Here is a 16,217-nt window from a genome sequence, read left to right on the forward strand (position 1 = left end):
GGAGCCTTCATTAGTACTAAACATGCACTTTACATCATCAATCCAAAATAAGAGAATTATCTAGACATAAAATAACTAACGAGCAAACTCACTTTCATTAAACTTATGAATAAATAACAATACAAGAGAGTGATATCACTAGAAATGATCAAAGTATCTCCTCTACACCCCTTCTCCCTTAACCTATGAACTTTTATTTATTTTATTTATTTATTTTAAATAGGCTAAATACTCTAAATAAGTTTATCTTATACTTTCCTAGTCTCCCTTAGATTTTACTATAGGAGGGAACTAGAGAAATACTCAAAGAAATACTAAATTTTATATATGTAACTAAACTTCCTTATAAACAGAATATCACAATTATTTATAGAACAATAAAACAAGGCATATGGCACTACAGAATTTAAAGAGTAGCTCCACACACTTGAAATAATTAAATGCCTTGGTGTTGAAACTTTTGCACCACCATGACGCTAGCTAAATAATTGTGTCTCTGAACCATCGAAATAGTGATTGAAACTAGTGAGAGAAACTATGAGGAAACAATTCGAATTATTCACGGGATTTCAAATTTATCTCTTCGCGGGGGTTGCAGAGATAGATGGAGCCGGACGTTCACTAGAATCTTCCTGCCAGTGAAACTATAGAAGATCGTCGTTCAGCTCTGAAGGTTATGAATGGTTCATCCCGTCCAATGCTCTCCCCTCCGATGTTCGGCGATGGAAAAATTGGATTTGGTATGATCAAAAAATCTAGAAGCAACAAAGGAATTATTATTAAATAAGGAGGTTTAGTAGCAAGGAGAGAACCGGAGGTAATCGGGAAAGGAAAAAGCATAGTTATTGAAGAAGATGTTAAAAAATTTCATAAAGATAGGGTTGCATTGATACCTTCTGAAGGTCTAGATGCGTCGCCGTCTTACAAACCGATTATGATTGATAGCCCTTCTTCTAATGGAATTACAATTGGCAAGGAGATGAAGATGCTAGTTCGTAACTCGTCGGGAAGTCCAAGTTCTGCAAACATGGGAAAACTTGAAGAAAAGAAGAACTCAGCTGTACAACAAATGAATGTTGAACTAGAGAAAAATCTTATTCTCTGATTTATTAAAAGTTAGAGAGGTAGAGTCAGCTGATAAAGGAGTTTGTGGAGATGATGTTCCAGGACTGAATGGAGATTATGAAGGAGAATTGAAGAATGTGTGGAGGAAAAAGGAAAATATCAAAGTATCAGAACTTCAGTTGGGCAATTTCATAGCTGAAGACGGTGTGACTGTGAAATTACATGAGCAAAATGAAAAAGAAAATGTAGACAAGCTCTGTAACTTAATCGTCATCAAGGTATTTGGAGGGGATCCACCATTAAGAATTATTAGCTCTGAGCTCAGGAGACTGGATGCAGTTTGGAAAATTTCATTTAACTATGCTAGGCATGGGATGGGTGCTATGTTATTTTTATGAACACGAGCACATGGAAGCTGTGATGACAAATGGTCCTTGGTTTGTCAACGGGAAAATTATTGGTATGGATAAATGGTCCCAATTTGTTTTTACAAATTCTCTAAAAGGCTTGAAAGCTCCGATTTGGATTAGATTGCCAAATCTACCTCTTCAATGTTGGGATAATATCAATCTTTGTAGGATTGCCTCAATGGTTGGAAAACCATATTTGATTGATGGAAACATGTTCCAATGGGTAAGGAGAGAATTCAAAAGAGTTTGTGTCTGGATCCAGCTGGATAGCAAGCTTCCTCTTGGCTTGTGGATTGAAGGGAAAGCTGGGAGATTTTACCAAAGAATTGAGTATGAACGAGTTCCAAATTTTTTGTTTCAAGTGTGATCTAATTGGCCACAATATAGAAGGTTGCAAAGAAGGTGTTGAAGATAAATTCAAATTAGGGAAAGTTTTTGTCTATGAAACTGGTAATGCAAAAAAATCTGGTTATGGGCCATGGCTAATTGTAAATAGAGGCAGGAAGAAATTCAATTATCAAAATCAAAATCAAGTTCATAACCGTCCTCAGCAGAAAGTTAATAAAAACTTGTGGAAGAAAAAGGAGGCTACAAGGATTTCTAGGAAAACTGATAAGAAGAATACGGAATCTGATCAATTTGTTGCTGATGATCGCGTGGTCAAAGACACTGAGCAAGAAGTAATAGTTGAAGATCAGTCAAAGCATGATTATGAATCTCGAATTATTATTCCAGGTTGTGTGAGCAATCTAAAACATTCCAGTAGCAACAAATTCAGTTTATTGAGCTCCAAGTGGAAAAGGGGGAAATAGTTCTAGAATTCTCTGTTGAAGATCAAGTTAAGGAAGAACCTACATATAAGATAGTTACTGGATCCAGTAATATAATAATTCCTTTGGTGCATTGTAGTGAAGATGAATTTAATACAGTGAAGAAAAAGAAATACAAGCAATTGAAGGACTTGGGACCTTTCAGTTCAAATTTGAGGAGCAGGAGAATGGAAATGGAAGCAAAAGGTACCTTGGGGATTCAGTCCCCCATCACTCATTAATGTATTCGTTTGCTTTTTGGAATTGTAGAGGAGCAAAGAAGAGGAGTGCTTCTCTATTCCTTAAATAATTTGTGAGATTGCATAATGTGATTTTGTGGGATTGTTGGAAACTAAATTGACTTCTTTTGAAAGGAAAGAAGTAAATAATCTTATTGGAGATGGATGGAACTATGCTATGGTGTCTTCTAATGGATTATCAGGTTGCATTATTGTTTTATGGAATGCAAATGTAACTGATTACACAGTGGTAGATTCTTCTAATCAATGCATTATTGGAGACCTTTTGATTAATAATAACTGCAAATGGAGGGTGGATGCAGTTTATGCAAATAAAGAATGCTGTAAAAGGAGGGAACTTTGGGAGAAGCTGGAAATCCATTCAGCTGTTGGATTTCCCATGGTGGTTGCTGGAGACTTCAATTGTCTCACTTCAAGAGAAGACAAAAAAGGAGGCAAAAGGTTTCAATATACTCAAGGTTCTAAAGAAATGGAGTCCTTCTTCTCCAACAATGATTACCATGAGGTAAGCTTCATTGGTCCCCGGTTCACTTGGTGCAACAACAAAATTGGAGGAGTTTGGATATTGGAGAGGCTAGACAGGTGTTTCCTTAACTCATATGCATTAAACTTATCTTCTAAATTGATTGTTAAGCACTTAGCTAGAGTAGATTCCGATCATTGCCCCATAATCCTCAATATCCTCAATGTGAAACTACCATCCGTAAAATCTATTAAGTTTCAAGGTGTATGGATTTCTTATCCGGGTGCTCTTAAGGTGGCCAAGAAGGCTTGGGCCATTAAATATCAGGGAAGTCATGCTCATATTTTAAATTCAAAATTTAGAAGATCTCTAAGATCTCTTTTCTTTTGGAGTAAGGCTAAAAAGGTGAACCTGAATTTATCTAAAGATAAATGGATGGAGGATATATTAGAACTTCAAAATCAAGAAGCTGAAATGGGTCAACTATTTATTGAAGATTGCTGGAAATTAAAAGCCAAAGTGTTGGAGCTGAATTCTACATTGGCTAGATTGAACACATGGTGGAAACAAAGAGCTAAAGTCAAATGGATGAATGATGGAGATTGCAATTCTAAGTTTTTTCATTCCTATGTTAGTGCAAAAAGAAGGTTGAATAACATTGTGAAGATCAAGGATGAGGATGGAAATGTTCTGGAAGAACAAAATCAAATTGAGGAAATAATTATCAGTTTCTTCAAACAAAAGTGGAGGTATAGGGTGAGCTCGCTGGAGGGTTGGCCTAAATTGAATTTTACCTTGAATAGTGGAGACAGAACTTGGCTTGCTAGAGAATTCTTGGTGGAAGAGGTAGAGCTTGTTATAAAAGATTTGGGCACCAACATTGCACCGGGTTGTGATGGAATCACATATTCATTTCTGAGAACTTTTTGGGACATTATTAAATATGATTTTTTTAATGCTATCATTTATTTTCTTCAATATGGAGAAATGGATAAGTCTTGGAAAGATACTTTTGTAGTTCTTATTCCAAAGGATTCAAATCCTTTGAGTCCTTCAAATTTTAGGCCAATTAGCCTTTGTAACTCTATCTATAAAGTGGCGGCTAAAGTTATTATTAATAGGCTCATTTTGATTATTCCCAAAGTCATTTCAGAGGAGCAAGCAGCATTCATCCAAGGGAGATCTATCTCAGATCATGTTTTAATTGCTCAAGAGGTGTTTCACAAATTCAGGTTTTCTAATTCTACTAAAGGGTTAGTAGCTTACAAAAACTGATATGGAACAAGCTTTTGACTCAATGAGTTGGGATACTCTTGAAGGAGTCTTGAAATACTTTGAATTCCCTCCATTATTCTCCAAATTAATTCTAGAATGTGTGTTAAATCCAAGGTTTTCAATTATCATTAACGGGAGCCAATCGGAATGGATTTCAGCCATGAGTGGTTTCCGACAAGGCTGCCCATTGTCCCCATTTCTTTATATTTTGTTCTCCCAACTTCTTTCAAATGCACTTGATTTGACTTCTATTGGAGTTAACATATCTACTTATGGACCTCAGATTTCACACTTGCTATACACAGATAATTTTTTGTTATATTCGGATGCAAGTAAGAAAGTGGCTTTGGAGGTGAAAAGAATCCTTTCCAATTTCAGCAATTGGACTAGACAATGTATTAATATGGGAAAATCTGGAATTTTATTTAGGAAGTTGGTAGATAGAAGGAGGAGGAAGGCTATTACTAGAACTTTGGGAATCAAGGAAGTAAAAGAATTCACATACCTTGGGATCAAAATGGCACTCAGAAGATTAAAGGCTATTGATTATCAATTCATTATTGAGAAATCATTAAAGAAAATCAACTCGTGGGGAAGCAAGCTCCTATCCTTTGCTGGGAAGATTGCTCTAGTATTGTCGGTTAGTTTGGCTATCCCTACTTTCTATAGTACTCACTCATTGGTCCCTATTAGTATTCTTGAACAAATTAACAAAATATGCAGATGTTTTATTTCGAATAAGCCCAATGGTGAAATTGGCATTCATTATGTAAAATGGGAGGATTTATGCAAACTAGTAAACAAAGGAGGAAGGGGATTGTGCTCACCTACCTCCAAAGTGGCTGAATTCAGAGCAAGACTCACATGGAGATTTTTGAATAAAAAATATTCTTTATTCAAATTATTCGCTCCAAAATATGGTTCCAATATTGTTGATGATAATTTGAAGAGGAACGTTTCTTCCTCTTGGAAAATCATAACTGATGGAGGTAAAGCTCTTCAACCATTCCTGAAATGGAGTGTGGTAAATGGGTCATCTATTTAAGTATTTGAAGATAAGTGGCTGCTTGATAGAAGCTTAAATGAATGGCCTTCTTTTATTATTCCTCAAGGAGAAGAACCAGTTTTGCTGAGTGGTTCATTGAAGATAAGGAAGGGAATGTGGCTGAATTGAGGAAAGTATTTGGTAGTGAAATGGTTAAACTCATTTTACAAACAGATATAAGGAGTGAGCAATGGGAGGATAAACAAGAGTGGATCAACAAGGGAACGGGGAGATCAATTTCTGGTATGATTGTTGATTCTAGATTTTAAAACCTGCCAGAATGTAAATACTCTAAATGGATGAAGAAAGATAATCTAAGCCCAAGAGTGGAAATCTTTTGCTGGAGATTATTTAAGGAAGCTAAAACAACTTACCATTATCTGGTTCGTAGAAGATTTCAAGGAAATGAAGTATGTCCAAGGTGCATGGATGACATTGAAGATATGGAACATATTCTTTGCAAATGCTCCAAGATTAAGGAGGTGTTCTCTCAAATAAACTAATGGGGCTTTGGGATTCCTTTCTTTGATAACTTACAAGATTGTTGCAGTTGGATGGACCATATAGCAGCTCATAATGGTATGATTCTCAATTTGTTCTTCAATGTCTTATTTTTTTCTTGGAAAGTTAGAAACAAATTTACACATGACAAAGTGGTTGATGGTGCTATCTCGGTGGCTGCTAATGCAGTTTGCTATTCTTCTATATCTAAATTGATTGTTAATAATAATTCGGATCAATGGGATGTTAACCAGCCTCCAAGGCTATTCAAAACTTGGCATCCCCTCCACCCAAATGGTTAAAAATCAATGTAGATGCTTCTATTGATAATTCCTATAAAGCTGGTATTAGAGGTGTCATATGTGATTCTTATTGGCATTTGGAAAAAAATACATTCATTGGGATGTATTCCATTTGGAGCTTCTAGTAATAAAATCTTTGAAAGAAATCATTAATGATTGGATGTTCAAATACAAGGGAGCTATCATTGAAGGGGATAATGCAAATGTTATTATAAGGCTTCAAAAGGAAAGGATTAATGGATTCAAGGATGAGGAAGACTTTGATTTCCTTTCAGAGTTTAATTTTGTTATTTTCTCTTGTGTTGATAGGAGTAGAAACAGGTTGGCCGATTGGTGTGCTAAGTATGCCTCGGCTAACAATTTTATTTGGGAAGAACTTTGCTTGAATATGATTCCTTCTTAATTTGTAAAGTTATTGAAGGAGGAATCGACCCTGTAGTCTTTTCTTTTTGCTTACTTTGCTTTTAATGCATTAATTTCTCTTTTCAAAAAAAAAAAAAAAAAACAGTTGTTTCTCTTCATTGATAAAATATGGACCTTGGAAGTTACAACAATAGCATCGTGATGCTGTTGCAATTTGAGTGCTACAACACCTGAGTGCAAAAAATATCACCAATGAGTGAGAAATTATGACACCAAGGCATTGTAAAATAGAGAATCTAACATTTCCAGAATGACTTCTTGATGCCGTGGTGCTAGTAATGTTTCAACATTGGCTTGAAATTGGTGCTATGATGTCCAATTTGTAGCGCCTTGGAGGCATCGAAGGTGGTGCTATGTCATTATTTCATCGGATGCTATAGAACTGTAAGCTCCACAAAATTTTTTTATCATTTTTGAGTTTTTTTTAAATATACACAACTAAAATAACATATTTTCACCAAAATAAAATATATAAAATACTATATAATTTATACTTATCAAATTCATCCCAGCTTAAACTATTATTTGGCTTCAAGAAAATAAAGAAATATGTAATTTTAATTAATTAAATAGGAAAAATAAAAACTGATAATTTAAAATTACTAAAATATAAAATAATATACCATTGCCTAAAATTATTAAAAATGGATAAAGTCATAATTCTAATTTGAAGCAATTACTAATAATTATCCAAACCTATCACCGTTATTATTGCTTAAATTGAATTTTTATGTCATGAATAAAATAATTGACTTTTGAATTCTGAATTGAATAATGCAGCTTTAAAGATTAGATGCATTTGTAGTTAAAATTGGAATTTTCTTTGTTCACCAACTTTTGTACTAGTTCTCCTATATTATCTTTTATGAATTTATGTATAATATTATAGTCAAATTTTAAGCATATATTTGATACCAATTTTGAATGCACTCTTTTTATTTTCTTCCTTTCTTTTTCTTTTAATTTTAAAACTCTTTTCACATTTATTTCCTTTTTATTTTTGCTAGAGTATATAGTTAATGATTTTGAATATCATTTTTCCTTAAAATCTTCTTACAATCTTAATCAGTTTAATGTAAAATTTGAATAAGAATACTAGTACTAAATTTAGGTTGCTATTATTTTAATTTTAACCTACCCATATTTATTTTTTAACCTTAATTATTCACCTTCAATAGAAAAGGTCAATGTATAAATTCATAACTTATAAATAAAAGGTCAATGTATAAATTTATAACTTATAAATTAAAGTTACGTCAATAATTTAAACGATATAGGTAAGGTAATTATTAGGTTTTTTAATCTATGAATTATAAAGCAATGCTCATATTATTATCATAATTTTATATAATTTTTAATTAACATTTTCTAATATGGTAAAGTAAATAATCAGAATGCAATAATTTTAATGGAAGACAACGTAAAAATGTAATTATATGGAGAATTTAATCAAATTTAAATAAATGCACACATGAACATTAATAAATTCACATATTTTCATATGAATGATAAAAATGTTATATATATATATATATATATATATATATATATATATAACTAGAACACATGGTACAAGGTAACTGGTGCTTAAGACACTACTCCAATCATCACAATAAGATAACTAAAGATACAAGTTGGTTGTCTCCCATAAGTGCTAAGTTTATAGTTTTGAACTTGACTATACCAAGATTTGTCTACTTAGCTGGGGTACATTGCAACCATTCTTTAAATGATTTTCTCTAGATCTTTTTTTTTTCTTTGGGTTAACTTTAGCATTAATAGGTAATAATCAAATAGGTTTACTACTGACTTAAGTTATAAGTTAACTTAATTGAGTTTACAAATTGTAATTAAAGCTGCTTATTTTGTAATTTAGTCCTTAACTACATCGCTACATCTTCCAATGATGATTTTTTTATTTCAAATTTGATTACTTTGATTAAATCCTTGAATATATGTAGGTTTAGGATTAACAGTAAATTGTTGAGGATTATTCAAATTTACTGTTTGATTATTTTGACTAGAATTTAATTAATTGTTGCTAGCAATATTATTTAACAAAATAAAATTAGGATGGTTCATCCAACCTATTATTTGTCTTAAAGTATGTATTATTTTGTATTTCAATTAAATAAATATTTTTAATCTCTTGCACTTTACTCTTTTTAATTTAATTTTGATCCTCCAATTAAATAGATGTTTCAATTCCTAATTCTAAATTTACTCTTATTATGCTTAAATTCTTGGTAATTGATGCAACTTATACAATAAACATTTACAAAATATTAAATTTATATATTTTTGCTACTCTCTTAGGATTTAGCCTATCAGCAGGCCACTAAAAACTATTTATAATCATTTTCTCTATTAATTCATATGCTTTCTTATATGGCTTAGATATTAATGATCCTTTAGCTACATCATCTATGATTATTTTATAAGATTCTACTAATTAATTTTTAAATATTTGAATAATCAACTAATTAGGTAAAGTATGGTGAGGACATTTCCTATCATTTCCTTAAATCTCTCCTAACTGCCATAAATTAATTCTCCTTCAAAATGTGTAAAAGAAGTGATATGGTTTCTAAGTTTGGCAATCTTTGAAAGTGAAAAATACTTAGCCAGAAACTTATGTGCCAACTCATCCCAAGTGGTTATAGAACCTTGGGGTAAAGAATTCAACAACTTCTTAGCTTTTTTACAAATGAGACTTTTAATTCTAAAAATAATTTAGAGTATAGGCATCCCTAGATCTTTATCTAGCTTATAAGGGTGAAAAGGATATCTACTGACCTCTTATAGATTTAATATCTCCTTAAGAACCAAGAATATTATGCATCCTATGTGTAGGTATGCAGGCATTCTATCTCAATATTTTTAGTTCCTGCATTCCTCAATTGAGGCTATTCATCACACTACATTTTAACTACACATATAATCACCGTGTCCATTAAATTAAGAACAAGTTATTATTAAAAACATTATTTAACATTTATAGAATAAGAATTTTCATTATTTCTTTATATGTACTTTACATCATCAATCCAAAATAACAGAATTAGCTAGTCATATAATAAATAACATGCAAACTCATTTTCATTAAACTCATGGAAGAATGAAAATACAATAGAGTAATATCACCATAAAGAATTAAAGTATCTCCTCCACACTCCTTCCTTAACTTACAAAGTAGCTTAAAATTACATGCTAAATACCTCAAATAATTATATCTTATACTTCCCTAACCTCCCTTAGATTTTACTCTAAGAGGGAACTAAAGAAGTATTATAAGAAATACTAAATTTATACAAGTGATTAAACTCCCTGTAAAACATAATACCATAGCTATTTATAGGGTAAAAAATAAGGCATATGGTGCTTGAATGAGTAGCACCGTGGCTCCCATGAAATGAACTAATGCATCAAAGCTGAAACATTTGCATCATTATGGTGCTTGTTGATGTGGATCAGTTATTTAGCTGGCAGTTATATCTCTTTACAGATAGAGTGTAGCCCTTAGAAGTTAAAACTACAAATTTGAGGTGCTATTAACATTCAAGTGCTATGGTTCTCAAGATTAAAAAATGGTGCCAAGGATTGAGAAATTATAGAACCATAATATTTAAAAATAGAGTATTTGGCACTACAAAGCCGACTTCTTAACACCGTGGCACTAGTAATGTTGTGGTGCTAACTTTTTTTATGCTTCAATGCTTGCAAATAGAGAACTTGGCATTCTGATATCCAATTTATGGCTCCTCAGTAGTACTGAAGGTGACATGTATTGTGGCATTGTTTAATCAGATGCTGCAGCGCTATAAGCTCATTGGAATTTTTTTTTATGATTTTTTAGTTTTTTCTAAACAAATATTACAAAAATAACACATTTTCAATGAAAATAAAATATTTAAAATGCTATATAATTTACATGTATCACTTTACTCATTTAAAAAAATAAAAGAAGTATAAACCCTTCTATAAGACTAGAATAAAGACCATTAGTTATTCTATCTAAAGGCCTATTGCTTGGTCTAATCCTCCCTCAACTAACACTCAGACAAAAAGAATAAAGCTAAGTCCACCATTTAAAAAAATAAGGAGATTATTTATTTTTGTGCCTCAATAAAATGAAGATATAAAGTCATTATAAAGACTAGCTATTATTTTTATTGGAGGAAGATGATTAACAAGAGAATTTAGAGAGCTGTAGATAACACATCACTTTTAGATGATTTTTAGGAGACATAGATGTGATTTCTATCATTAAGTAGGAATGATTTAGAACATTAGTGAAGAAAAAATATTTTTAATGTGTACTTTAACAATGAGGATAGGTGTAAGCTAAAGATTAATGGAGGAAGTTCCATGAATAAAATATCCACTTAAGCATTTTTAAGGGCCAAATTAAATGTTAAGCATATCTAGAATCCTTTTATGTGATCTCACTGATACACACATCTCTTCCAGTAATTAGCAGATATATGATGCCTAACAGGGGAGTTATAAGTATCATATACTATATATACTCTTTGGTAGGCCTTAATTACTAATAAAAACATCATATATTATGATGGTGAGAATGCTTATGCATTTTAACTTAATAAGAAGAATATCAAACTATATCCTACAAAATAAACTAATAAGGTCAATCTGACACTTCAACCTAAGCACATATCTAACATGTAAGAAGACAACCACAAAAGAAGGGCCCCAAGATTAAATTAATTTTGATTTGATTACATACTGCTAAGGGATTCCATTACAATGTTGCCCATAGTATCATTGTACCCACTTAACAACTAATTATAACTTTTTAGAGTGTTTGGTTTAAGTGTTTAAATAAAGAGTTCTTTGATAAATCTTCTATTTACTTTCTTCATGTGAAGGAGCCCACACCTAAATCACCTAGGATTCACATACAATTTATATTACCCAATCTTTTACATGAGTGTTTAGATTTTCATTTAAATAACTTATTAGACGAGCTTCCTCCTATGAGAAATATACGATATGCAATAGATTATGACCCAGGTTCAATTACTAAATTTCTTACATTATAGGATGGACCCATTTAAATGTGCTAAGTTAATAAAATAAGTTTTTGGATAACTTTGGTTAGATTTCATTTAGAAAAGCCATAGCCCATGTGTTATCTCTTTATTACTAAAACCTAATAGGATCACTATACATTATAGATTCCCAATACCTAGTCTTAATGAAATGTTGGATCAGATCTTTAGAGCCATTGATTTTATAAACATTGATCTTAAGTGAATATATTCATATTAGAATTAGATTGAAAGATAAATGAAAATCAAAGTTATTCTAGTTGGACAATATCAAAATCATTCATTGATGTTAGGCATTTCTATGGCATGAATATTTATTATACACTTTAGCATTTTAATTACTCCAATTGCTAACATTTTAAAGAATGACAATCTTAAGTAGACTAATAGTGCTAAGAGGGGTTTTGATCTGATTAAGATTCTTATGAGTAGATCCTCTATTTTGAGATTTCGCAATTTCACTACATAATCTAATGCCTCATGAGTAGGCGTTGGAGGAATTTTGAGATAAAAAAGTTGACATTTAACAAACTTTTATAAAAGATAAAAGATCCTAGATAGAGATGTTCAATATATAATATTATTGTTTATGCTATCTTTGGCCCTCAAGCATTATAGACCTTATTTACTATGTAGAGAGTTCATTTTTAAATTCAAACCCATCAAGCCTTAAGGTTTACTAATACCTAGAAGGAGCTAAGTGAAATGAGGCAAGTTGTACTTATTTGGATGGAAGAACATTTTTGAGGTTGAAGTAATGCTTGTAATTATATATCCTTCCCATCGAATTAGGGAAATTACAAATTGAGGTGACCGGATAGGTGGCAGACACTATCCCCACTCATATCAGAATGCTGAGTCCAAAGTAATTATGCTAATTCCCTCATGATGAATGAATCCACTTTGGAATAGTCATGGTGAGGGATCATTGAAGTTTTTTTGGGAATGGAGTTCATCAATGATCGTTTGTAATTTATTTTGGAGATGATCGAAGCATCTTGCAACTTTCATGCAATCGCCAATCGTTGTTGTATGTGTCTACCATTGGGTACCATCTGGGAAACACTGGTACCGTTTGGGAACTATTGTCAATCATTAGGTACTGGTCGATACCTTTGGGTACCACATGGTACTGCTCGATACCCCTCGGTATTGGGGCTAGAATACATTTTTTCTGATCAACTACATCATATTTTTCTTGGATATATTCCAAAGATTAGTTTTTGTTGCAAAACATTGACATTTAGAGAAGTATGTGATCATTTAGTTGAAATAAACTACCAATTCACCCCCCTCTTGGTAGCCTTGGGACATTTACTTAGGCTTAACAACCTAATTACTGGACTCAACAAAGACTTTGTGGATAGATTGATGCAAAATCATCTTTATCATTTTCTTTTGATGCCTCACTACATACAAAATGTTCCATTGATTTATAGGTTGTTGTCATTCTGGGATATTAAGAAGCAATGCTTTATCATTATGGACCAAAAGTTACCATTTACCGCCAATAAAGTTTCTTTGATCTTAGGCCTATCGAATAGAGGAAACCATTTTGACTTGAGAAGTGTCTGAATCACAAGGAAATCAGCAAATGACATTAAGAAGAAGGTTCTTAGTTTTGATGACTCAACTCCACTTCTTGATGTAGTGAAGTAATTCATCATTTACTTGTTGTCAAACCTTTTATTTCCTCTGTGCAACTACCAAACACTAGCTACTATCCTCAGTGTAGCTCGTAATGTAGATAATTTTTTATCTTACAACTGGCCAAAATCAATTAGAGATTTCTTTATGGCTAAGTTTTATGCAATTGCTAAGAAGTTTAGAAAATTACAACCACTTGAATACTTGAATAATTTCATACAGATTATAATTGTGAGTACATAGAATGTTTTATTTAAATTTAAATGATTCAGAATCATTGATTTTCTTTTTTATGATGACAGCCTTCTATTTTGCTTGTAGTTATGATTTCTAGAGCACACAATAGTCCATACACTAGTGGATTCAAAGTCAAGACCACATTTTCTTCTATGGGGTTGTGATATAATTTATAGCAAAGTAGAGCCTACTAGTTTATTTGAAGGTCTCAAAGATGTAGATATATTACTTTCTTTTGACGAAATAACTAATGAGGAGAGGTCATTATTAGGAACACCTCCCTCTCAACCCCCATATGTATGTGTAGATCAAACATCCACATCACCTGAAATATTTCCCCACTTACAACTCACCTTATGCAAACATCACTTAGTTATTTCTTTACCATTCAGTCACCTACACCTTTCAAATCATCAAGCCTATTCAAACTAGCCCATCAAACACCCACATCCCCCAGGTCACTTGGACAGTAGCAACATACTTCCCCTACTAAACTACACCATGATAGCATTGAGGAATCCATCCGAATTATATTTGATTAAAATTAAATTCTTTAAAAAAGGTTTGTTCATCTCAAATAAAAAATGGCTCTAATTGAGCGATGAATGGTTGTAGTAGAACATAATGTATTCGAGCAGCGGGAGATGGATGTGAGATTTTTGAGGCTATGGAGAAGTTTCTATTTGAGAACTTTCTAACATTTAAACCTTTATCCACCCCGGGAGAATAAGTTGAATCTTCATCCAGGACTGTAACACAAAAGAAGAAGAAGAAAGTAGAAGATGATGGCCTAGCTATAAATGTTATTATCATTAAAAGCCCATTTAAACAAGATGTACCGAAGAATGCCAACCTTACTAATCTACCGGGTGATGTGGATGATGTTGGCCTAGCTTCATCATGCAGCATGGGCATAATAAGAAGGGTGGTATAAAGGCTAGATCAGAATCCCAAAGAGGTTAAGACCCTATTCAAAACTGGTCAAAGTATGATAAAGAGGATAACATAAAAAGTAGTTGAAAGGCCTTCTCCTACAAACAAAGCATTACAAGAACTGCTGTAATTGACATTGAAAACATAAAATCACCCAAACCAATACAAGATGTAGTAGAATTAGATTATCTTGGGAGGGCAATGATAAATAAAGAAAAGAGGACCTTCATCGACACCTGCCCTAAAAATTATATTAATAAGTAACTTTGAATTATGTTGCAGGTTTAAGTTTAAAGGCTTGATACAAGTCATCTGGGTTCTCTCGGTACTACTCAGTTCCGCTCAGTATTTATTAGTAATATTCAATCAACTGAATAGAACCTCTAGGTACCACTGGATATAAGTCTACTTTAATTAATTCTAGAACTTGCAAACGCCATGTAATCTAGGGTATCGTTTGGTACCATTCGGTACCTCTCGATACCGACACCTGGATATCAACATAGTTGCTGCTGAGCTTTTCTATTTTGTAGGAGTGACATTATTTATTATGCAGAGAATAGTTATTTTTTTAGAAGTCAGATAGATGAAATTTTAGCTAACCAATACCTATACAACAACCACATTGATACCTTTTACCATTTTTCTAGCTGAGAAGAACAAACTACGGCCACGACTTCATTAACCATTCATTTTTGTTTCTAGCCCGCATTGGGTAATGTAATAACTTATTATTTAATAAATATGTATAGGTTCTTATAATACCCTTGAACATGTTCCATAACAGGGTTCTATATTATATAAGTATGATTGTAGACAATATGTTTCTCATGTTACAAAGGAGTGCATTAGTGTTTCCAATTTCTTGCTATTATTAGAAGCTGAGAAGAACCATTGGACACTTCTGGTAGCAGATTTGAAGAAATCAGCTTGGATTTTCTTAATTCTTTTCCTAACCTGACATATCAAGCCATGCTTCCAGATGTCATAAGTGAAGAATCATACATTCTAACAAATCAATTATTTTTTGGACACATTTATTTATAATAAGTTAATTTTTTGTGTAGATAAATAATTTGTACAAGGAAATTGAAGATTGTTTTGAAGGTGACATCAAGACTTGGCAAGTCGATGTTGCTAATGGAATACTAACCCAAATAAATGGCATCAATTGTGGGATATTTGTTTGTAAATATATGGAAGCGTAGTCCTTCATTAGTCTGTTAAGTGGGAAGAACTATTATATTGCCAAGATAAAATGGCAAAGTACAGATCAGAATTTGCAATTGTAATTCTATGTTCAATGCTTAAAAGATTATTAAGTATGTACTTACATCAAAATGTATTTATACATTATAATAGGTTTATTTGTACATAATATTTATACATTCTAACAAATCATAGGTTTATTGAAAATGCTTGCTGTGCTTAAATACTTTATTTCTAGATAATAATTTTATAAAGGTTTACCTCTTAATCAAATTACAAATACATTGCTGGAGTTGAGTTTGTATAGGAGGGCATCCAAACATTATCATCAGCTTAAAATGTAAATATAACAAACCACATAAATTCAGGAACTTCTTTCGCTTACTTCTATACACATGCTGCTTTAATAATTGCTTATACAAGTTTAGTAAAAATGCATCTTTAACAGGATCCCAAGGGTGGTATGGAATTACATTTTCTAGTTCACAAAGTTGCCTAACTGCATAATTAGAGCAGGACACTTTGTCTTTAGATCTTAGCTCATGATGACACTGTTGCAGGAAATG

General features: G+C 32.2%; 1 non-coding gene across 1 annotated transcript; it reads left to right on the top strand.

Annotated features, from left to right (window-relative positions):
- Positions 1-9,042: 9,042 nt before the first annotated feature.
- Positions 9,043-9,148, top strand: LOC114579414. Its single transcript, XR_003700385.1, has one exon. It is a non-coding gene; the product is annotated as a small nucleolar RNA R71 (small nucleolar RNA).
- Positions 9,149-16,217: the final 7,069 nt, after the last annotated feature.

Source organism: Dendrobium catenatum, unplaced genomic scaffold, assembly GCF_001605985.2.
Source record: "Dendrobium catenatum unplaced genomic scaffold, ASM160598v2 fragScaff_scaffold_375, whole genome shotgun sequence".
In the NCBI taxonomy this organism is placed as follows: domain Eukaryota; kingdom Viridiplantae; phylum Streptophyta; class Magnoliopsida; order Asparagales; family Orchidaceae; genus Dendrobium; species Dendrobium catenatum.